Source organism: Ptychodera flava, chromosome 22 (genome assembly GCF_041260155.1).
Source record: "Ptychodera flava strain L36383 chromosome 22, AS_Pfla_20210202, whole genome shotgun sequence".
In the NCBI taxonomy this organism is placed as follows: Eukaryota; Metazoa; Hemichordata; class Enteropneusta; family Ptychoderidae; genus Ptychodera; species Ptychodera flava.
Genome location: NC_091949.1, coordinates 333,792 through 358,660, shown reverse-complemented (window position 1 = coordinate 358,660; position 24,869 = coordinate 333,792). Strand labels below are relative to the sequence as shown.

Here is a 24,869-nt window from a genome sequence, read left to right as displayed (position 1 = left end):
AGTGTAGTCTGGTTCCCTGCCCCCTTCCTACGAAAAGGGTCCCTTTTCGTGAGTGTAGCGCAGCCAGCGGTAGAAAGGGGGCAGGGAACCAGATAATTTGCATGCTGGGTACGCGGACGTTCTGAAAATGAGAACAAGTTCATGATCATGTCGTCGTAACTCTCGTATTGACACCTTTGACTCTCGTCATTCACACCTTGTCAATGTTGAGTTGCTAACAACAAGCCGCGGATTAGCCACTGCGCTTCAACACTGGAAAGTATAGACATACGATCATTCTTGGAGGTTGATGGACATCTCACTTTTCTCAGGCAATACTTTTTGAAGCAACAGGCACCCATTTTAGGTGAGTGTACGTTTTATGCAGTCTAGCTGCAGTACTACAGTAGCTCGAGGTTTTGTATGTGTAGTTGGGTCGGACGGCCCAACTACCCAGCCAAAACCTAGAGCTACTGTACTGCAGGAGTCAAGCTAGCTGCAAAATTGTAGCTCTACGGTGAGGCGGTCGGTGAGTTTTGGTTTTTGCGACATCGCTCACCAGTAGATGTCGCAAAAACCAAAACTCACCGACCGCCTCACAATTTTGCAGCTAGATTCAAGCTTGACAGTCAAGCTTGACTGTGAACTGACGCTAGTGTTGTGTTCCCCACTACACCACAGTTACTCTGGACACGGTTACTAGTATTACCGTGTGAGTCGAGAAAGCTGTGAAAACATCGTCTTGGACAACGCGTCATCGTCTTGATCCGGAGATAGTCGTCAACATCTCAGTAATATTTTACTTCCAATCGGCAGAAGGAACATCTAGCATCTAAAAGTAACTTGTGTATCTCCTTCGTTTTCTGATTTCTTGTTTTGCCATGTCAGTACACCCTCTCTATCACTTTTTCTGACATCATTAACATTGTACTTCCGGTATAGGGGACTTGCACTGGGTCCAGCCATTGCCGGAAATAAGTGGCTATAAAAGTTGAGTCTTTTGTTCCGTCTGTGCTAAAAATAACCCTGCTTTAGTGCCTGACAAAGAAACAGTGTCCCACGGGACTGATCAACTTGAGAGTGTGTGGAGGGACTGTGGTTTGAACCTACGCTGTATGTGCCTACCTAAGTATTGGGTTGCTGTGCGCACTGTGCACGGTTGGAGCACGTTCATTGGCTCTACTGCAATGCAAACTTTTTGCCTCAAACTTTGTCGTTTCGTTTTCTGAATTTTCCATCCATTCTAGTTCAAAGAGCGGATGTGATGATTGTAAAGAGGTAAACTTGAAACACGGTGGTTGCCCACTTGACCTAGCCTACAGTACTCACACTTTCAAAGTAAAACTTGACGCAGGTTACCTGTTTGGAAAGAGGCAATTTTCAAAGAAAAATTCAGGAAACAAACGTCTCAAGAAATATGTTAATTTCGTACGACAACCTTGGATGCGTTTGTTTTAGGTTAATCGGGTTGTGAGTCAATCACAAGACAAGAAAGCACTGCTCACTGAACAAAGTCATGCACTGATGCACTGTTGTTCCTTTGTTTACATTTGAAAGTTGTCTACAGTTTGTCAATTTTCTCGGAGATGTAGCTGATGAAACCCCTGTCCTTCCTAATTGAAAGCTTTTCAGTTAAAATATAGCAAATGGCAATGATTAAAACAAGGGTAGAAGCTGTTCAGTCTTTTATTATTTTGATTTTGTTACTTTTATTGGGCTTTCTTAACTTTGGTGGCCATGGCATTGGAAAAGATCATTCTGGCAGACTTGTCATCTCTGATAAAATTACAGCAAAAGTGACAGCGATTTGTTTGTACTTCTGGTGTTTCACAGTATTCTAGTTGTATAATCATTTTGAAGAAAGAGATTTAATCATGTCACACAGATGAAGTGTTTCACATAAATGGAGCTTTTCAGCAAGGAAGGTCATGACCATCCAGGACAGACAATTTTTGAAGAAGACTGAAACATGCCATACAGATGAATCTCAGATTCGACAAAGTGTCTGCTGTACTATATTATTTACTAAAATTTGCACCTTTTAACTTTTGATGGTTTGTCACTATTATTGTGTTTTTCTAGATTTACATTGGGAACCTTAATGCAGTCAGTGTGGCAGGATATTTTGTCAAATGTAGTCTGGCTTGATTTTCGTCTGACACAGTCTGCACTCACATATCGTATGTTGAAGGGTTTGTTGAAGGAAATTTGACCATTATTTTTGAATTAATACTGTCAACTGTAGCATTACACTGGTGCTAAACTGTTATCAGCTGGATTTATTTTGATGTACTGAGTGTGGAAATATTTTCACAATGATCATTGTCACAGTGTTTGGTGCAAATGTCAATAGATTACAAAATATTTTTGTCTCTCATTGTCTAAATATTCCCTTTCACAACCATTTACTACATGAAGAAGAATTCTTCCAAATCTGACTCTGAGGTTTGCGATTTGCTACAAATACGCATATTGAATTTTCAACTTAAAATGAAGAGGTGGATCACAAGAAATAATTGAATGTAACTAACTACCAATGATGTCTTCCCACCAAAACTACTTTCCCTCAGGGAAATTAGGTAGACCAAAGCAAATACAAAAAACAAATCCCTTTTCTACCTTTATATATGCAGTACATGCATGCTTTTTATTTGCTCTGAATATACACAAACTTGGATACACATTTGCACAGGTCATGAAAGCTTGTGACCTTTAAATTTCTTGCTGATTGATATCCTCCCTCAAATATAAAGTGCCATTTCATCAACCTGGCCTAGAATATATTATTAGCTCCCATAGCCATATGTATATATGGCAATGGAAGCTATTCTTATAGGCTAGGAAAATGTCTGTATGTATGTATGTCTGTATGTCTGTGTGTCTGTATGTCTGTATGTCTGTATGTCTGTCCGTCAACATCAAAAACTCCAAAAGCGCTGTACATTTCATCTTGATATTTGGTGTGTACATGGATGATGGGCTGTAGATGAGATTTTGTTCAAATGAAGTTGTCATTGCCAAAAATATGCAAATTAAGTGAAAAAATGTAAAAACAGTCAAAATTGAAAAAACTCAATAACCATTGAGCAGATTACATGAAAAATTAGCATGTAAGTACTTTGGGCTGACATGAAATGATTGTGCGCATCTTGGGTCAGTATCTTGGACTTGCTATTTTTCATGATTTTTTTTGTAATTTTCTCCCATTTTTGGTCAAAAAATCTCCTGCTCTGAAACCACCAGTCCGATTGATTTGAAACTTGGTATGGAAGTGCATAGGAGTGACCTTTCCCAAATTTGGGCAAATCGTGGTGAAATTTGCATATTTTTAGTTTACACGTCCATAGACTCCCATGTATAGGCAGATCTCCATAGACTCCCATGTATAAGGCCACAAAAAATAAAAATTTAGTTTCTCATCGTATTCATATTGCAAAAAGGATGCAGTGACACAATTTTTAGTCCCCACGGATGAAGTCCAGCGAGCTTATAGATTGGGTCATGTCCGTCTGTTCGTCCATCCGTGAGTCCATCCATTCACGCAGATATCTCGGATATTTTGACAAAATGTCATGTGACCTTGATGACCTTTGATCTCAAATATACATATTTTTCCATAACTCAGTAACCACAAGGGCTACCACCCTTCATATATGGTATGATGGGACAGCTTATGACGCCACATATTGTACCTCATTAATTATGCACATATCTAATTTTGAGCGAGCCAATAGAGCTAGAGGTCTGATTTTTGGTATATAGGGATAACTTAGCAAAACAATTTTTTTGACAAAATGTCACGTGACCTCGGTGACCTTTGACCTCAAATATACATATTTGTCCATAACTCAGTAACCACAAGTGCTACAGCCTTCATGTATGGTATGATGGGACACCTTATGACGCCACATTTTGTACCTCATTAATTATGCGCATATCTAATTTTGAGCGAGCCAATAGAGCTAGAGGTCTGATTTTTGGTATATAGGGATAACTTAGCAAAACAATTTTTTTTGACAAAATGTCACGTGACCTCGGTGACCTTTGACCTCAAATATACATATTTGTCCATAACTCAGTAACCACAAGTGCTACACCCTTCATGTATGGTATGATGGGACACCTTATGACGCCACATATTGTACCTCATTAATTATGCGCATATCTAATTTTGAGCGAGCCAATAGAGCTGGAGGTCTGATTTTTGGTATATAGGGATAACTTAGCAATACAATTTTTTTGACAAAATGTCACGTGACCTCGGTGACCTTTGACCTCAAATATACATATTTGTCCATAACTCAGTAACCACAAGTGCTACAGCCTTCATGTATGGTATGATGGGACACCTTATGACGCCACATGTTGTACCTCATTAATTATGTGCATATCTAATTTTGAGCGAGCCAATAGAGCTAGAGGTCTGATTTTTGGTATATAGGGATAACTTAGCAATACAATTTTTTTAACAAAATGTCACGTGACCTCGGTGACCTTTGACCTCAAATATACATATTTGTCCATAACTCAGTAACCACAAGTGCTACAGCCTTCATGTATGGTATGATGGGACACCTTATGACGCCACATATTGTACCTCATTAATTATGCACATATCTAATTTTGAGCGAGCCAATAGAGCTAGAGGTCTGATTTTTGGTATATAGGGATAACTTAGCAAAACAATTTTTTTGACAAAATGTCATGTGACCTCGGTGACCTTTGACCTCAAATATACATATTTTTCCGTAACTCGGTAACCACAAGTGCTACACCCTTCATGTTTGGTATGATTGGACACCTTATGACGCCACATACTGTACCTCAATAATTATGCGCATATCTCATTCTGAGCGAGCCAATAGAGCTGGATGTCTGATTTTTGGTATATAGGGATTACTATAGGAGAGAAATTTTTTGACTTAATGTCATGTGACCTTGATGACCTTTTACCTAAAATATATGTTTATGTCAATAAATAAGTAAGCACAAGTGCTATGTCCTTTGTATTTAGTAGGATGGGAGACCTTATGACAACACACGCTTTACCTCATTAATTATGTACACATCTAATTCTGGGCAAGCGAATAGAGCTAGAGATCTGATTTTTTGGCATATAGGGATTAATTAGCAATATAATTTTTTTTTTCAAAATGTCATGTGACCTCGATGACCTTTGACCTTGATTATACATATATATGCATATCTCAGTAACCACAAGTTCTATACCCTCCAATTTTGATAGGATATTAGACCTTAAGATGTCACATCTTGTACCTCATTTATAATGCACATATGTATTTCTTGGCTGGCCAATACTGCTAGAGGTCTGATCTTTTTTTCCCGATTTAGAACCATAACTTAGACATGCCTCATGTGTTTCAAATTGGGAACAACGAGATAGACCTATGTGCCCATAGATCTCAACATATACACTCCAGTGATACTCTTAATGACCACATTTTCCTGCCCCATCAAGACTAATACTCCTATTACAAGTGGGACTATGTCATTGTAAATGACTTGTTGATTTAGTGGTTGTATCACAGTATTCGATATATCTAATTCTGTATTTTTTCCATTTTATATTCTGAATAATTACATTAAACATATTTCACTGTCTCCAGTACATTTCATTTAAGTATTTTCACTTCATGCACTTTATCCCTTTCACACATGTTCAAATATCTGACCAGAGAACAAACACTAAATAGTCCAGGATGGGAGCTACAGTGTCATTGACGCTATTTTTCAATTAATCGATATTTATCGGACATCATAAAACTTCCAAGTATATTGTAATGTATATGGTAATACATTTAGCCGTCTATGTAGTCAATAGTTGATCAGTTTATCTATCATGTAGCAATTGATATTATCAATACTTGCCCAACTTGTAGATGCTAAAATATGGCTTCTGTTTTTCATATTCATTATTTCAAGGTCTGTGAAACTTGAAAGTAATGCATGTCATTCAAAGGACAGTCAACAACAACCTTGATTCTTCACTGTGGGTTTGTATTTATATTGTGTGTCTCCATGATAACTGCAAGTTTACCACGATAACTGCAAGTTTACCATGATAACTGCAAGTCTAAATGTGCCAGTGAGAAACTGAAACTGTGATCCTGCAAAATATTTCATTTTGAACCATGGGATGTGTGACAACTTGGTGCAGTGCTGGAAGCTAGTTTGGATCTAGGATTTCAACAGACTAGATAAACATAATCTGATAGTGGCCTGGCTTTCAATGATGGGTACAGTATTATCAACATATGCAGTGTCAGGGCTCGAATTTTTTTTTTTCTATTGGTAGCCCAAGTGAGCTACCATGTTTTACAACACTACTCTTGGTCATTATCTTTGTTCTGTTGTGTCGTTCTCTGCGTGATAAACATCCACCTGTTCTAAATTTTGTTGAGTTTTGTGTGGATATTGCACTTGTGCAGTGTAATATGTAGATATTGCAATACACCGGTGCAGTATCGGTATATAGATATTGCAATGCACCGGTGCAGTATATACATGTAGATATTGCAATGCACCTGTGTGTTCCTGCACAGGTGGGGCACTAGTGCAACAGACAATAACTATAACTCAACTGTAAGGCGACTTTTTTGTATGCAAATTAGTTGCTGCTGCACAGGCACAAGAAATGATTGATGGAAACAGTAACTGTGCGGCAGCTTTGTGCAGGAACTGTGCAACATTACAAGTTGCAGCAGCTTTGCTGTAAGGTGATTCTTTCGCATACAAATTAGCTGCACTGAGCACATATATAGTGCAAGAAATGGTGAAAACAGTAACTGCAGTGACTTTGTGTTGGAAATGTGGAAGCCTGTGTTTGCACAATAGCAGTTAAATGCTAGCCCTTTGAACTACAGAGTACCTGAAAGACTGTGCAGGAACTTCACAGAAAATTGTTGCATCTTGCAGGACAGCTACCAGGAGTAGGTATTAATTTGAATGTTACTGCAAATTTGCCACAAATTCCATGCAGGATATTATTTTGCATGTACATTTGCTTCAAACTACACATGCAAAATTTCCTTCATAAGTTGGCATTATTCATGTTTTCAGCGTTAGAGTTATATTGCTGAGCACAAATTTGGGGTTTTTCACACTCCATCCTGACCGCTGTACGAAAATCCAATACGCTACTTCGCCAACATCCAGCGAGCAGCCGATATGTTTACACTCTGAGGTCACAGTTCATCAAGTTCAGTTCACGCATTGATATTGAATCTTCGTGTTAGTTAAAGCCTCATCAACAGTATCTTTTTATAATATTTAAAAAATACAGTGATTTTTGAATCAAAAGCAGTTTAGGCAAAACAACTTACTGAAGTTTTGGCACTCAAGCCAAATATGGCCATATCAATCAAATAATATGCTCAGATGCTTGAATTTGACTAACCAAGTCCACTGCAAATGATTACTGCAAGTTTAACATTTTCATAGTCATTTGTTAATGTCATGGAATCCAAAACACATCTGTCAAGATACGGGGTATTTTTAAAGTAAGTTTGCCAGGAAAGATACCGGTACTTTGTAGCACCTATTGCTCACAGATAACTGGTTGCACACGGATTAACAATTTTAGTCAGGGTTTGAAATTTATTTATTTGTTTGGTGGTCAAGTTTGACCACCAAACAAATAAATAAATTATAAATAATAAATAAATAAATCAATTTCTTTAAATTGATTGTAAGTAGGGATGTGCGCAGGCCAATCGTGGTTAAAAAAGAAGCACTTTGTGGATTTTGTCGACTTCTCACGGGCGACAACTCAAGGCAAGGGATTTGTGATATTGGTTGGGGTGAATCAGGATGCTCAAAGTATGAGTACCGGTATGTTGATGTTGACTGCGGTTCCTCGGTAACAGTATTGATTGCATCACTTATGACACTGCCTGTGGTGTTGGTGTTGAAGATGGTGTCTGCTCTGGACTGGGCCTTTTCCCTCCGTTCCTTGGACAGCTGGGCTTGTCTAATGAGATGATCCCCCTTTGCTTTAGATTGTCTTGTTTTGTCATCTTTTTTTGATTTCTTCTGAGTTGCCTTCTCTGGGTTGGTATTACTGTCATACCTAGGATTTGGTTTTGATACCCTACAGCCTCTTCCATGTTTGTTCTCGTCAACTTCAGAAAACTCAAAATTTTTCAGTTCTGCTTTCAGTGTTTTTATCACCTGTTAACAAATTATATAATTACATGTTACAGTATGAAAGTAAGACAAAAATTCCGCCAATGACACAGTGCCTGCTCACATTCATAGAATGTGTAAATACTTAATCTATATTGGCTGAAACTTCTTACAAGTGCCACCTTGGTCTTTTCTATGTTTATACACATGTTATTATTACAACACCAGCTCAAAATGGATGCCATGTCACCAATGAGCTTAGTTTCAAGTTCTTGGATATTGTGGCCAACCGCCTGTGCTGCTGTGTCGTCAGCATACATATTGATTTCTGAATTGTCTAAAGCTAGGGGGAGATCATTAATAAAAAGCAGGAAGAAAAGAGAACCTAGAATGGAGCCCTGAGGGACTCCAACACTAATTGGAAGAGCATCACTCAAGGTTCCATTGAAGCTAACTGACTGGGATCTATTTGTTAAATATGATGTAAGGAAATGAAGAGTTTTGTCGGAACACCCGTAAAGTTTCAGTTTTCGCAGCAATATATTGTGATTAACAAGGTCAAATGTTTTCCTGAAGTCTATCAACAAAAGCCCAATATGGTTGCCTTTGTCAATTTCTTGATACCATAAATTTGTAAGGTAAGTAAGAGCTGTATGACAGGAATGAAGCTTACGAAAAACAGATTGATTGTTGGACAATAAGTTGTGACAAGAGAGAAAATCATAAAAATGGGTGTGCACATATCTTTCCAATAGCTTAGAAAGAACAGGTAAAACTGAAATTGGTCTGTAGTTTGAGACATTATCGATTGCACCTTTTTTGAATAAAGGTGTAACTTTGGCAGATTTCCATTGTTGTGGAAAGGAACTTGATGTAATTGCATAGTTAAAAAGTACTGTGAGGCTTGGAGTAATCTGATTGGCTCCAATCTTTAAAAAGCGTGCACTTATACCGTCTAAACCAGTGGATTTCTTGCAATTAATACCAGTAAGAAATTTCAAAACTTCTGATTCATCCAACACAGGTATGTTGAACTCTTTATTCTGTGGCAGGTTCTTTGATGTAAAATCTTTTAATTTGTGCATAAAACTATCACAATTGTAATTGATTTGTTTTATATACTTGGACGCTATATTTGTGAAAAAGTTATTGAAAGCATTGGCCATGTCTTTATGTTCCAATATTTCAATGCCCTCACTGGTAAGAAAAGTGGATTCTTTGAATTTGATTTGGGATAAAAATGTTTAAAAAACTTCCAGAAATCATTCGAATACTTGTCAAGCATACTGTTGTAAAACTCCTTTTTGCCATTCTAATTAAATATGTAACTTCGTTTCTCCAACGTTTATATAAATCATGTGATTTACCCTTTTTGTATTTATCTCTAATTTTAATTGCTAAATCTATATCCTCATTCCACCATTCTGGAACTGTTGGATATTTGACACGTTTTTCTCTAATTGGCGCATGTTTATCTACAATACTGAGAAATAATTTATTCCACGTGTCAAGCATATCAGTAATATCATCCGAACTATTGATGACTGACCACGGGACCTCTGCTAAATCTTTACAAAATGAGTCCGGGTCAAAATGTTTTGTGCATCTATATTTTATGGTATGTTTTGTTTTAGGCTCAGAATTATTTGAACTTTGTCTTTTGATGTAAACAGGATAATGATCGCTGAGACCAGTACATGACACACCACTAGTGAGAACTCTCTCTGGGTGTGTTGTCCATATACGGTATGATCGATACAAGTGCTGGTATTATTTGTTATTCTTGTAGGTGATTTGATCATGTTCACCAGACCAAAGGAATTGCAAAGTGAATTCCATTGATTGCAGTTACTACTGTCAGTTAAAGTGTCAATGTTGAGATCACCCATGATGATTGTTTCAACATCTTCACTACATGCACGATCCAAGGTTGATTCAAAAGTGGAAAACCATGACGAAGCAGAATCTGGAGGTCTGTACACAGTACATAATAGGATTGGCTTTGAATTAGTGAGACGTATTTGTATCCACAGGTCTTCGATGTTGTTTGATTGAAGATCTTCACGTTCTTTGTATTAAAGGTTAGATAACACATACATAGCAACACCTCCGCCAGATCTTATGGGACGATCTCTCCTAATGAGAGTATAACCCGGGATACTGTAGGTACCATCGCTGTAACTATCGTTCAGCCAAGTTTCGGTGATGCCGCAAACTTTTAGCTTTGATTCTAACAAAATGCATTTGAGTTCGTCAAAGTGGTTGCAAATGCTCCTCACATTCCAAGTGCAGATCGATATTCCTTTTGGTGAATTATGAGGTGTGATGAGAGAACAATGAGAGGCACTGGTATTTGTCACATGGTCAGGTGGTTCAAAGTCAAGGCATGTGTCACAATACCATTTGAGAATTGTTGCGTCATTACCTTCAACCAGCTGTTGATCTAGGCAATGTTTGTGCCATGATTTATAGCACTGAATACAGTAGACTTGAAAATCCGAAAAATAAATCGGAAAGTTACTAACTACACACACTTCGAGCTTATTCTGTTCATGTTGATCAGGTCCATCACTTAGGCTATTATCTGTTGTGGGTCCTGGATTATAATCAACATCTTCAGGGTTGACTGGAGTGACAAAGTAACCGAGTTATGACTTTGAGTTTCGCGCCTCTAAGCGGTCATCATACACTGAAGAATTCTAGCTCCCGGCATACAGAATGCTCATCAGCACCCAGGTGGCGAAGGTGTTGGTATGTAGTTGGCAGTTCCACTTTCTAGGTGCGGGTCGCAGGAGTAGTTCATTGTGTAAAATTTGTTTTCGTTTCATGTATTTATTTATGTAAGTGCTAAGTACAGTCACTAAATTTGCAACAAAACAGGTCAATCTGTATATAATTTTCAAGGTGGCTGCACTTTCAATGAGAAGCCCCAGCTAGCCAATACACTTATTTTTCTGAGACTTCTCCCTCAGCCCTATTGGTATCTTAAGTACATGTATGTGTATACCCAACTAATGATACACAACAAAAACACATTTAAAACAAAACAAATCAATTATTATTATTGTTGTTGTTGTTGTTGTTGTTGTTGTTTTTGTTGTTGCACAGTTGCTATTCTTATTGTCATCATCATCATCACGTCCGCCTAATAAGTATGACTAAAACATACATAAATGCAGTAGCAAAAACCTTATTACAATATTGAAAACTCAAAATTGTGTAACGTTTTATACCAGCCTCCTTTTTTGATTGCTAAAATTTTTACTTGAATTTTTTATCTTTTCAAAGATTCCGAATAAATGTTTTTCAAACACATTGTTAGAATGGTGGAAAGCCCATGACTCCTAACCTTAAGTTGTTTTGCAAATGTTTGGTATCCCCCCCCCTAACAACACACACATCATAATTTCTACGCATTACTGAATTACAGCTTTATCACACGAACAATCTTTTACACTTACTACTAACGAAGCAAGGCCAAATATACCAACAATCTGCATATATTTGAGCCATCTAAAATTCCTTGTGATAGAATATTACGTTTTCACTGCCCATGAATGGGCGAGCCATCGCCAAGACCAGCACTTCATTCATAAAATCGATTTGTCAAGATGTTGGATACTTTTGTAACGAGATTACCAATCACAATATCGGATTCAGTCACGTGAGCTTCATCAAATTACGTAGGCGCTAATATTAAAACATCAACTCATAGGTGTTTTCGCTGACCCAGATAATATGAATGACTGAATCAGCTTGGAAGGTATCGTTAATTTTCCAATAGACCATACAAACAGGGTTTTTCCATGTGTGCATTTCAATTGCCATAAATTTTCAGTATCGAGATCAATGCCCATGGAAAGACTGTGGTACATGCTGGGTCAGCTGGAGGATGCTGCGCTCTTCCGCCGCAGCTGTCATGCACACGTCTAGTACCATGGCATGGTGAAAGGCAGCGTGTGAGCCCGCAGTTCCTTTTTTCGCTGCCAATATTTGTATGTTTTCGTAATCGATGTCAAATAAATTTATGTTTATCTGCCGCTGTTTGAACTGTAAAAACGTCACAGGCTTGTGAGTAATTATGAAATGAAAATCTTGTGTCACGATCATGGTGACAAGTTGATGTGGTAATATTTGTTGAACTTGATCATATCAGTCAGTGTATTGTTGTTTCTTCAAACCTTTAAATCAATAAAATATGACCACACTGAAAGAATCGATCTTTAGTTACCGGTACATGTACCGGTACTTCCACGATGTGCCCGTGCATTTGAAAAAGTACACCCTTACCGAAATGATACCCATTTACATTGTTTCATACTAGTAAGAAACATTTATGTGACATATACATGTTTGCTACAAGTTTCAAAACGTGTCTGACCATATTGATTTTAACTTTTTGTTGTGTATTGAAAACATGAACAATACAATGTTTGTAACATGAATGGCTTGAAATCCAGGCAGCAGCACCGAAACTCAATTCTGCTCAATGAAACATGTTAGTTACATGTTATAGCTCTGAATCTGAACTCTCCTACGACATGTTTCAAATATGTTACCAATTGAAAATCTGTCCTATCATATGTATGTGGGCAATTAAAAATCTGTATCATGGATAATGATGATATTGTGCCATATGGCACAATATGATCATCATCTATGATATATTATGTGTGTTGGCTTATAAAAGGTTGTTTACCTGGAAGGGTGCTCTTGACTATAATAAATATACCCTTAAAATGACAGTTTACAAAGTTTCATCAAATTTATTGCAGTTGCTCTAGAAACACAGCAGGCAGCTCTTTTTATGACATCATTGTCAATGACATAGTCCCCGCCTTATTAAGGAAAAGCTCTGCGTCACTCATATTGGAGTTAAAAATGAGAGCAAAACATGCTCTTGCATAAGTATGTTTGGCCTTTCATCTAGGTCTAAAATACTTAACACTATGGGCAAAATGGCCTTTAAACTGTTCAGTGTACATAGGGATCTCATTGATCAGTCGCCAATTACTTTATTGTGCATAGCAACCAACAATTGTGCATAGCAGCACCCAGGAGAAATCTTTCCAATGTCGTTGTATTGGCCCTAAAAAATGCTGAAACGGAGGTGAAGTGGCAAAATCTAAAAGTTGACGAAATGTGTTGCAATTATGCACACCTTCTCTGAGCTCCAAACAATAGCTAAGTCAATGGTTCAGAAATATGTGGGCCCAAGCAGGAGATGCATATCTTGCCAATGTTCACACCATGTACGCCCGTGAAATGTTGAAGTGGAATCAGCTTGTGATCAACCAACTTCAAACCAATCCAAGTGTAAGGTCACCTTGGTTGTGTCACTTCTCTAGGAATGTTCCAATCGAGGTATTTTCCCTGGTAGAGACTAATATGCTACAACATAATTTGATGGGCGTGCATTAGCAAACACTACATCCTCCAGTTCAACACTGCGAATTTCAATGATAGGGAAGGCTAAGTACTTGATAACAAGGGCAAAGTTAGAAGGCGTCAACATTCAGTCCGCGGAGGTCTTTTGTAAAAGAGTAGCAATAGGGAAACTGCAAGTAGTTGTAGACGAGGATCACCCCTTTCTTATTAGGTATCACTGTCACATTTATTTTTGGCTACTGAAACAAGCATGGCGTTCCCCAACACAATTTATAATCAAGAACATTAGGTGATGTCCACTCTGACTGACACTGTCTGAAAGACACAGTCTGTGTACCACAGACTTTTTGTCATTTTTACATTCAATGTTGACAAACAACTGGAATTCTGTGATATGAGGTATTGGGCTTACATTAAAAACTTAATGAAAATTCAAATCATTGTTAATCAAGGCAATAAAATAGTTAAAATGCAACTACTATTACCATGCATTTTCTGATTGATTTCCTTTTACTGCAAAACATAAATGTTACAATCTGTTTGACAAATAGAAAGCTAGCACTACATTATTGCTGTTTAAATTTTCAGAGAGAATAAAACTTGTTTACAATATTACCACTTTGCCAGCATAGTCAAAAATGAAAAATGAAAACATGTTTTTTTTCAGTGAATTACTGTTAACATAGCACTATTAAATCCTGCCTGAATAAAACATTACACAGTTTTCACATTTCTGCTCCTGTGATCAATTAATTTTTTTAACATGAAAATGTAAAGCTATATATACACAGATACTATACACCATGGTACAGATATCCAAACAGGTACAGCACAGAATTTATTTGACTTGCTTTTTTAATTTCAAGGATATTTTTCCCTTATCACAAGCAATTTCTGACATGAGCCAGTGCATGCAAATTTCACATTTTTCATTTTGTTCATCTTTTCTGTTCCCGCAAATACAGTAGGTTGGATCTTCAGTGCAGTGTTTTTGAATGTATTTTTCCCTTTTTTTTAGTTTCATAATCAAGTACAAGGCTTCTCCTGTAGTTATCATGTGAACTGTCATGCAATCTAAGCCAATATAGAAAAACAAACTCATGCCGGAAGACAAGCTGCCACCTGTTTTTGGTGTTGCATTTTCTGCATACAGTCCAAGACATTGGTGTTTTGATTCTCTACCTTCCATTGTATTTATTGCCAACCCCTGCTTAAACTGCTTCCTCTGTATGCATTGGTACTACCGTATGTACCCTAAATGCCACACTATTGAATTTACATTCAAGAACAATGAAAAGGCATTAAAGAATAGCCTTCATTTATCTTTCAACACTAGAATATCACCATCGTTGATATTAAATCTACTAATGAGATGTAATATTTCTCAAGAGGTTTCCCACATAAGCAAGAACACATATCCTGTGATGTCATTCACAAAATGCTGACAACAAATTCATGTAATTTCTACACAACTTCTTGGACTCTTCTCTGGTAAATCTGAAGTCAAGTTGATTAAGTGTTTTTGGGGCTTTCTTCTTTTATAATTTTCATAATTTTATTGAATAATTTGCCAGCCCTCACTACATATTTCAATGCATACAAGAATTTGTAGAGAACAGAATCATTTCGTAAAGCTCTCAATGTGAGCCCACCTTCCAGTACTTTGCTGTCAGTGAATGGCACTGCATCTGTCAGAAGTAATGTAAAATAATATTGCCACTTATTATTTTTTTATATGTAATGGCTCAATTTTAGCGTGATCAATGAATTTGTCAAGGGATGGGTGATATTCTTGTCTACTCTGTTTACGGGCTATAAACTGGGTAACTTTTGAACATACTGATTTAGGTTTCAGAGATGTGTTTACAGTACTCTTTAATTTCTCCACTGCCTTTACATCATTTGTTTCTCCTCTCATAAACCCACTTCTGCCATTTACCTTTTTTCCCTACATTAGCCATTGATAGTATCCATGTTTGAAGATGACACATTTGCAAAGGATGAAAAATATGTCGCTGAATTGCTTAATTCACCAGAGAAGGTGGCTATTACCCCTTCATGTCAAAAGGAAGTTAAGTGAAAGTTTATCGACCCAACAGTTGGTATTTATGGGCTTCAAGGTTTCCATTTCAGTGTGTCTTGGCAAACTCTAGCATGTAGTTGTGATCCTCCTTTAAATTTGCCCCAGAAGGACAAAGTTGTCATCAGGGCTTGCTACTCGGTGCCCACATTCAATATACTCACAAGCCAAGCTGTAGCTTCATTATACCTACCAAATGGGCACCATCAGACCCAAGGGCTACTTGAAAACAATTTCCTCGGCCAAACCAGTTTAATAGATTTTCATTTTTTTCTGCTGTTTTCAAGTACAGGTTTGCAAGTTTCAGTAACACATCTGTTAACTTTCGTTTAGACATACCTGTTTGCCGTCAACAACAACTGGTTCAAATGCCCCATATAAAGCTGATTGATAAAGCTTACAACACTTGTGTAGGGCAATAACTGTGGCATTGAATTCAAAATTAATTGTTCAACACCAGGACGTTTAAATTTTTGTTAAATGAAATTAAGATCCGTTTTTCATTTACATACATTGTTTTGACACTCCTTGTGATATTGATTTTGTCATTTTCAAGAACAGACACATGCTTTTTTCAAAAGTGACAGTATTACATTTGACATGACCTTGTTTGAATTCTTCATAAATGTCTTCATCTGTCCTTGAGAGGCTTATGATATCAAAGTGTACCATAATATAACCCATTCAATGCAGCATCTGATGCTGTATTGGTTGGGTCGCGGTTCTGTCAAGGGCAGATGGAGATTTGTCACCCCATGAATCAACTCTGCACACTGTAAAGTCAATTTTCGTCTTTTGTATTGCTGTGTTCTTGACTGCATCAAGCTTTCGCTTTCATTGTTGTCCAGCAAGGTAGCCTTAGATGTTGTTTCATACAGGTCATGGATGTCTTCTATTCTCTTTCTCTGTAAAAATATCAAATGACAAAAATGTTGAGGCACTTGTTAATCACAAATAACATGAAATTAGATGGGACTGCATTCCTAACTGTCACCTTGCCTATATGTGATTAAATATGCTTCTAATTAAATGTATCTCCTCAACTTTTTACTTTCTTGTTCTTTAAGGGTATTTAATTTCCTATCTATCCTCATCTGCCTATCTTTAGCATTTTCCAGTAGTTTTCTAGCTACCTCTAAACTTGAGTTTGTGTCTTTTAATTTCTGCTGTAAGATTAATGATGTATTTTTCTTTTCTCTGGGCCATTCTGCTAAGTTGAATCTACCCCTGACTTTGGTAGCTACATGTACGCCTATTCCTGAAGACAATTGCTGCTGCTCACAATGTATTTTTTGCTGTTTGGCACATAATCCTAAATTATATTATTACCATGCCCTGTCCATTGTGACTGCCCACAATACACAGTTACTGTATGGTTTGTTTTCATGCCCGTGAATATGAATATAAACACAGTAACTTTATTGCCAAAACGAAAATTGTGATTCAATGTATAAAGATCATAATCAACCACAAAATAAAATGGAGCATTTGTGGCGCAAGTTTAGACGCTTTTATTCAAAAAATCTCCAGATTTGCAAAATTTTTGCAGCGTGCACACAACTCACTGACAGGTTCTGGGGCCCTGTTGTCGTTCGCACAGGAAATTTTCGTAAATTTTGACGGTTTCACGGGTTCGTTGATAATATAATTGAAATAATAGACTCTGCGCAGACAATTAACATTTATTTATGGCCGCGGGCGAGAGGAAAGCCAAATTAACGGGCTTAATTGGCAAGCATCGGATCACGCACGTATAGCAACCATTTGTTTACATCGGTTACTGGGTAAACGGATCGCACTGCACATTGACGAAATGTGCAAATATTGGAAAACAGGAAAAGAATTTTGAAAATCAAAAACCATACGATTGTGGTGTAACATTCTAATATTATTAGTGTGAAGTTTTTATATTTTATACAGAAATGAAAATTTTGAACCGAGCGATTTGTCTAGTACCGGCAGAGATGACATACAGCTGAATGACCCATTGTTTTCTATGTAGTTTTGAACCCAACGGTGTGAAATATTATTTCAGGTCCTAAGCCAAAAAAACTCTGGATCAAAATTTTCATTTTACTCTCTGGTGAAAAAAATTAAATGAGGTAGAATGTATTTTCATTATAATGTCCACGTTATGGTTTTCAAATTTTGAAATTGATCATTATTTTTACCTAACTTGTAATTTTTTAACATAATTATACATTAATTGGCTACCTAATCCCTCAGCTAGCTACTCGGGGGCATAATAACTTCACATCAATTTTAAATAAAATTCTGAATCAAAAGTACAATTTTGAAAAGAATTGAGTTTGTTGATAATATAGTTCCCAATATGCAGGTGATTCTCGATGCTAACGTGAATAATTACAGGCATTGACATGCAACGTGGAGCGATTGTGCACCTCTGTGCAGCAGAACGCCTGTTGAAAGCACCTCATGAATAATTCATTTTGACGCGCCCTCAGTGATCAATATTGAGCGCAGTTTGCCTGTAGTGTAAGGTAATGAAAATAAACGAAAAGGTATGGGTACTCAGATATCAAACAATGCCTCACCTTTTGCAAGGTTTCTTGCAACTCCAGATCGACAACATCCTCCATTTCCACCTTACTGGCTGCCTTGTCAATATCACCAGAAACGATATATTCTTGAATTGGTTAGGCAATGTCAGTAAGACCATTGCCACCATGTAGTACTGAGTGAGTCAGAATGTTTCCCACTAGTTCAAATGACTCATGATTGATCACTGTCTGTTTGCTTTTTGGCAACAATTGTCCTTTTTTCCCTCAAATAAAGGCTCTTCTGTATTGCTCTGAATACTGTTAAGGACCAGGTAAAAGAATTCTCGACTTGGCCCTCCTGCATCCACAGCAGGTTTCTCTTCTCCAGCAGATAGGAAACATATTGTAGGTCAAATATGCATATCAATGCCAGGTATACATTTTCTGTAATGTGTAAAATTGTTGGACGAAAATTTGCAATTTTTACCATGATGAGAGCCTATTGTTTTTAACAAGGGATGTATTGTGCCATCATTATCATCCCAATGGTAACTACCGGTACACTGCCCACCTTCCACTTGCAAGCTGAAAACTATAGCGGTCTGTCTAAAAACTGGTAATTTTTGTATCTAGTTATTGACAGAGAGGGTGCTTTTCTATTATTCAATCCCAGCATTCTTTGCGTATGCCCTCGTTCATATGCAAGACAGTTTTCTCCCTTTTTCTATTTTTTAGGCGTGATATTAACAATATTTTTTATCAGCAACAAGGTGGATAATAATACTGGCTAATAAAAGAGAGATACCGGTAGTTTATAAATGGCATGTTATAAACTAAAAATTTGCACGTTTCGTATTTGTTTATTTAAAAGTACTCAAAAAACATGGCGGCGCCCATGAAAGTAGGGTACACTTCTGGTTACTTCCATAGTATATTATGAATATGCGCATGCGTAGTCAGTAAGCCGCTGGCATGACTAATATGCAGAGACACATATTTGAAAATAGTTTAAGGTGGGAGTAACATAAACTTCTTAGGGCTATGAAAATTTGGGCAAGTTTCTCAAAACAATCTGCAAGTATTGAAATGGCAATGCTAATTTCCTAAATTAAGATTTTTATTTGTACAAACAAATTTATGTGGGGATTCAAGAAAAAATCATTACTGTTAAAAATTATTAATTTAGGGGCAGTTTAATGAAAAAACTGCAGGTAAAAATGCTGAGTCATCACATTTTTTTCTAATGGATATTTTTTGTAGGAATATTTGAGGGAAATCTCTCAAAAAGTTCAGCATAATCATATAATAGTCTTGTACTGAAAATTTAACATAGAGATATGCCATACAAACTTTACAAAGACAGTGTTTTCACTCCATGGTTGATGGGAAATATTGTATAGATTTGATATGATACAATAGAGTATGATTGCAGATATGCCTGTCATGCTGGACAAACTGATGCCACTTGTTAGTGACAGTCCTCCCTCCATCATTGCAATGTCTTAAAGTTTACTGATACATTGAGTAAACATAAATAATACTAAAGGTAGTTTTTGGAATACAATTTTTACAAAGTTTACAAATGATTAAAAAGTTATATTGCAGAGTTTTAAATTAGAGCAGAAACCTTAAAGATAGGGGTCTTTCCATCTATGGCTGTACATATCAGATCCATACAATTGGTCTGTTGCTATGCTTGAAGCATATCCCAACATCCCTTGTTCATATCCAAAATTTTAAAATGGTGGCTGTACCAAGGCTGGTGACTGCGGATAAAGCAAGAAAGGGACATAACCATTTTTATTTGACAAAGTCTTGGAAAGTTACAAAACAGGTGAACTGTGAACATGCATCAAAATTCAAATGCTGAATTTATTTTACATTTGCTTGATATTCATCACCAATTTCTAGGAAGAGGAAGTGTTTATCAACAAGAAAGTCAAACAGATGCCGACAGGACTATCCTTCTGTTTAACAATTTTCAGTGTTCTGCCGAGGCCGCGGCCTTGCGCCATTGCCACAAAAATAAAATTGAAGACCCCCAAAAAATCAATCATCGGGTCCGCAAGGCGCAGCGCGCCATCAGTCCCTCTAAACTTTCGGTAAAAAAAATACACTTATTTACGTACTATACGCGAAAGGCCAAACGCGGAAGTAGACATTCCACGCTGCTCATGCGTGCATGATGCTGCTCGTGAGAACATGAGACGTGTTGCTTCCATAGCAACCTTTAGTGATTTTTTATTTGCATAATCGTGAACTAGGTTTTCATTGGCTAGATTCAAGTCAGCCAGTCAGTGTCTTTGTTACTGTAAATTCAATGCCTCACAGTACTTTCTGGAATGGAAAATTGCTTCCGTGAATAAATCAAAACACCGAGGCAGAACAATTCTTAGTTTCTTTGGACCAATTCCGCCCTAAAAAGGCAAATCCAACAACCGGACAAGTGAAGACAATACGATCGAACATGACATCGTGTCTCAGCTGTTTACATCCTCGGAAACTGAAAACCAATGCAGGCCGCTGCCATCCACATTGGAAACGCATCAGTCAGAAACAGAGCAGTCTCAAAACATTGAGCAGCCATGCATCGGAAACTCAGCTTTCATTGAGGCAGGCCAGTGTTTCCGTTAACGCAAAATCCTGCGTATTTTACGCAAAATTGTTCTGAAATACGCAAAAAAAATCATGACTGCGTATACGCATTGAGAAATGCCGCCCCATGAAATGACGTACTTGCCGCACTGCATGCACTGTATTGCCTGAATGTGATTCAATGCAGGACAAAATTTAGAACATATGCACCTGCTTGCAAGTGACATTTATCATCACAGGTGTCCGGAGTTGCCGGTGTACATGCATAGAGAGAGATTCTATGCATGTACACCGGCAACTCCGGATACCTGTGTTTATCATCATGATATTGCAACATCATGATATTGCATCATGATATTGCAACATTTTAGATTTTAGCAGACCGTAGCACTTTATGCAACATTGTATTTCATCATCACAAAACGTCACGTCAATCAGTTCTGTACAGACAATGGCACGACAGATGCAAAAAATTCGAGAATCGATCGAGTCTACGTTGTTGGTAACACAATACAGTTAATGGTCATTACGTCGCATGTTATTTGGAAAGTGTTTACGGATGACCATTTAGAATCTGTCGGGTTGCATTCTTGAGAGGTCCCGCTGGACTTTGAACAGTATCTGCTTTTTGTTGGCCCTTTGAAAACACTAATTTCACAGTCAGAAGGTCTTTTCTTTGAACATGAACTCATTGGGCTGCTCAATGATCATATACGGGACTTGCATCACCTGATCACGGCATGGGAAGCAAGCGTTCAGCTGCACCTTGAAGCCCCCCAGGTTGTTGTTTTTTATTAATAGAGCATGCGCATTACAGGAAACCCTCCAAGTTCTACAGAAAAGACTGCATGCTCAACTCACTTCAGATACTGATTCCTTAGCCGTACGCATTTTGAATACACTTTACGCAAATAAAATCATACACAAGTTTTGAAATTGTCACGCAGGCATGTTCGACGTCTTCATGAAAAATGGTTACGTGATTTCAGCTGGCTCCACTACGATGCCAAAAACAACCAGATGACTGGCAAAGTATGCATAAAGCATAATAATAAACGAAATACGATGACCCGAGACAACATGAATTTCCGAACGAGTACTCGCCTTGTAGACTGTAGGTAGGACCATAAAACCGCAGCACTCATGGAATCTGCGAGTTCGAACTTCGAAACAACAACACGGGTATGGCACGTAATAAAGTGTATAATTGTCTTGAGAATGACCCCCCCTTCTTTCAACAGCGACCCACTTTTTGAGCTTCCATGGGCCCTCAGACCCCACTGATGCAAAAGCTTGGCAGAACACTGAATTTTGGTATTTCTTTAGTGCTGTATATATCTATATGTAAGTGCACACCAGCTCTTTGCAATAGACATCAAATCAGGTCCAATAATCGTTATCATTCAAGGTAAACTGGGAAATTTACCAGGTCCAAGGAACATATAGATGATGACAAAGGCAATGGGGTCATCTTGAACCACAAAATAGTGGTGGTACCAGGTGTCCGGAATGGGTAAGCGTACCCTGCCAGCTAGCTGCACCAGTCAAGATTGACCCAAAGCAACAAATCCCCTGTTATTTGGTGAATTCACCAAATTACTTTTGTGAGTCAAAATTTGGTATGCTGTCACTCATCATTTGAGAAACAGACAGGTCATATTTTGATACAACATCTCCGTATCTACCGTAGAACTTCTTAAATGATTTCACTAATCTACTTTCTGAGAATCCTTGCCTCACTAACTTTTGAGCTAATAGTCTTCATATGAATGGCATGCTCTACTGTATCTGAGGAGTTGTGAAATATACACACCATAAGCTGGAGATGATGGTATATTGCTCGACAAAAAGGGAAAGTTTATGATTTCAAAATTGAAATCGTCTCTTTTGTCATACAGCTTAGTATATAGTGTATTATGTCTAATTTCAAACAATACATCTAGGTATGATGCCGAGTCCACACTTTCAGTTGTTTCTTTTATTTCTAAATCATCTGGGTAGATGTGGTGTATATAATTGGATATACCAGGATTGTTTAAACTGATGAGGTCATCAATATACCGTATCTGTGGGTGTTGTTAAATCGCTTGGCAATCCTTTTACACCCAGATTTCTGAAGTGATTGCATGAACTCTGCTTCATAAGAATACAAAAATAAGTCTGCAAGAAGTGGGGCGCAGTTTGTGCCCATGGGAATGCCTACGGTTTGCCTGAATGTCATGCCAGCAAACTTGATAAATATGTTGTCAATTAGAAAATATAGCATTTGAATCACCTCAACAAGAGTTTTTATTGTGCCTCCTTTGTTGGAATGTCACTGCTCAGAATATCACAATTCTAAGGGTGATTCATCAAAAATTTGTCTATGTACCTGTACAACAGAATGCAAATTTTGTAACTACAGTACCGGTACGTGCAGTGTTTTGAGATGTATACTCTCATTTATTTTCACAGCCCACTTTAGACTAGCAAAACAAAGTAAAATTGTTATCATGCTGGTCTTACTTGCCAGTATCTCAGTGACTGTACACAGTGTCTGAGTCGATGTCCACCTTGCTGAAATAATGGCTTTATACCAGGTATGCCAGTGTCTCAGTGACTGACGCATGTCAACCAAATGGTGTGAAAATGGTGTACGGTGTTTTGTCCATTCCTACATCCTAGCCTTTTTTTACAGAGTTCACACTGTGTACACATGTCTGGAGAGCTGCAACACAGAAAGACAATTGCAAAGACAGAAAAAAATAGTTATGCCCCTTTTTCCTTGACTGTAGTATCATGTGTCACAAACCCTCCGCATTGTGATGTGTTCACACGTGTGCATGCACATGCTGAGCTTTTCAAGCTTGCTTGACAATTTAGGGATAGACATTCAAACTCACAGTGATCAAGTTTTTGTCGTATGTGACCATTTCTATAAGTGTTATTTAGGAGATTCATATCTCAATTCAAGAAACGTTGAATCTATGTAATTTAAACTTGTTCAACAAATTTGTCTTTCCCCACAGCTGTCAAGCCATTCTACTCCAGTCATACAGTAACCAAGGAACCTGTGTTCAAATTTGCAGTGGCTGTACTCTCTGTCTCTTTAGATGTCCTTATTTATTGTACCGGTAAGTGCATGTTTGCATATCCACAGTCCCTTAGTCATGTCGACCATTTCCACCAACTTTCTTTCAAATTGAAAACCAATGGACGTGACCTTGCAAAAACTTTAATGCCAGTGTCCATACACTTGACAAAATTCTGTCAAGTAAGGATAATCTTTTTAAGAAAAGTGGTACATTGTGACTTCATTGCATGGTATTTGAACTGATACTCACCAAATTGAATGATTTTCAATGAAAAAATATCAAACGAAACTGCTCAGTGGTGTTTAAAGTTGTCAGCAACCAAACAGACCAAAGGAGAGTGAAAGAAGTATCCTTCATCACCACTTGCAGATGCTCAAAATATGTCAAATATAACAGCTCTGGTTACTGATGTATTATAAAAATATCTTTCAGCAATTGGGTTATCAAGTTTATGTTGCAGAGTAGGTTTGTCAGGAAAAGAATTGAAAGTGTTTCAGTGCATGTCATGGCAGGGCTCGAAATTAACTTTTTACCATGGTAGTCCACTTGGGCTACCATTTTCTGAAGTTGGTAGCCCTGTGACAATGGCTGGTAGTCCATGAATATTTTAGTTAAGGGATACTGTACTCGTCCAAGTATAAGCCCCGGTTCAGCAACACAAAATAACTGTAAAACTATGGGCTTCAACTCGAGAAACCCCATGTTATGTGTCACAAACGCTTAATTTATGCTAATGTATGTACGTTTTAACACTTTCTATCACTTTCAAAATCGGCTTACATATCCAAAGAAATTGTAACTTGAGTAAAGAAAAACAGAAAAAAATATTCTCATGATCTTTATGAACTGGCATGCCTTGTTACACCCCAGTCTCTCTGTACAGAACGTAACACATCGATACCGATCGACATCCATGGATAAAAAAGACAGCGGAACTCAGCCAAGCTTAACTGACACAGTGTTACTATTTCAAATCAAACTGATTACACAATATCTGGATACAGAAGTGACAGTTTTGTGAAATTTCAGCATCAAAACCCCCAAACTTGACACAAGTACGTCTTGTATGCTGCCGATCAACAGCATGGTGTGAACTGGCATACAAAG

The 24,869-nt window shown here is 37.6% G+C and overlaps 1 long non-coding RNA gene across 3 annotated transcripts in view; it reads left to right on the top strand.

The window, feature by feature from the left end:
- Positions 1 to 24,869, top strand: part of LOC139122431 (uncharacterized) — a 69,916-nt gene that overhangs the window by 4,169 nt on the left and 40,878 nt on the right. For all 3 annotated transcript variants that reach the window (XR_011549462.1, XR_011549464.1, XR_011549463.1), the window contains exon 3: positions 23,697 to 23,801. This is a non-coding gene — a long non-coding RNA (uncharacterized lncRNA). The remainder of the gene's footprint in view (positions 1 to 23,696; positions 23,802 to 24,869) is intronic.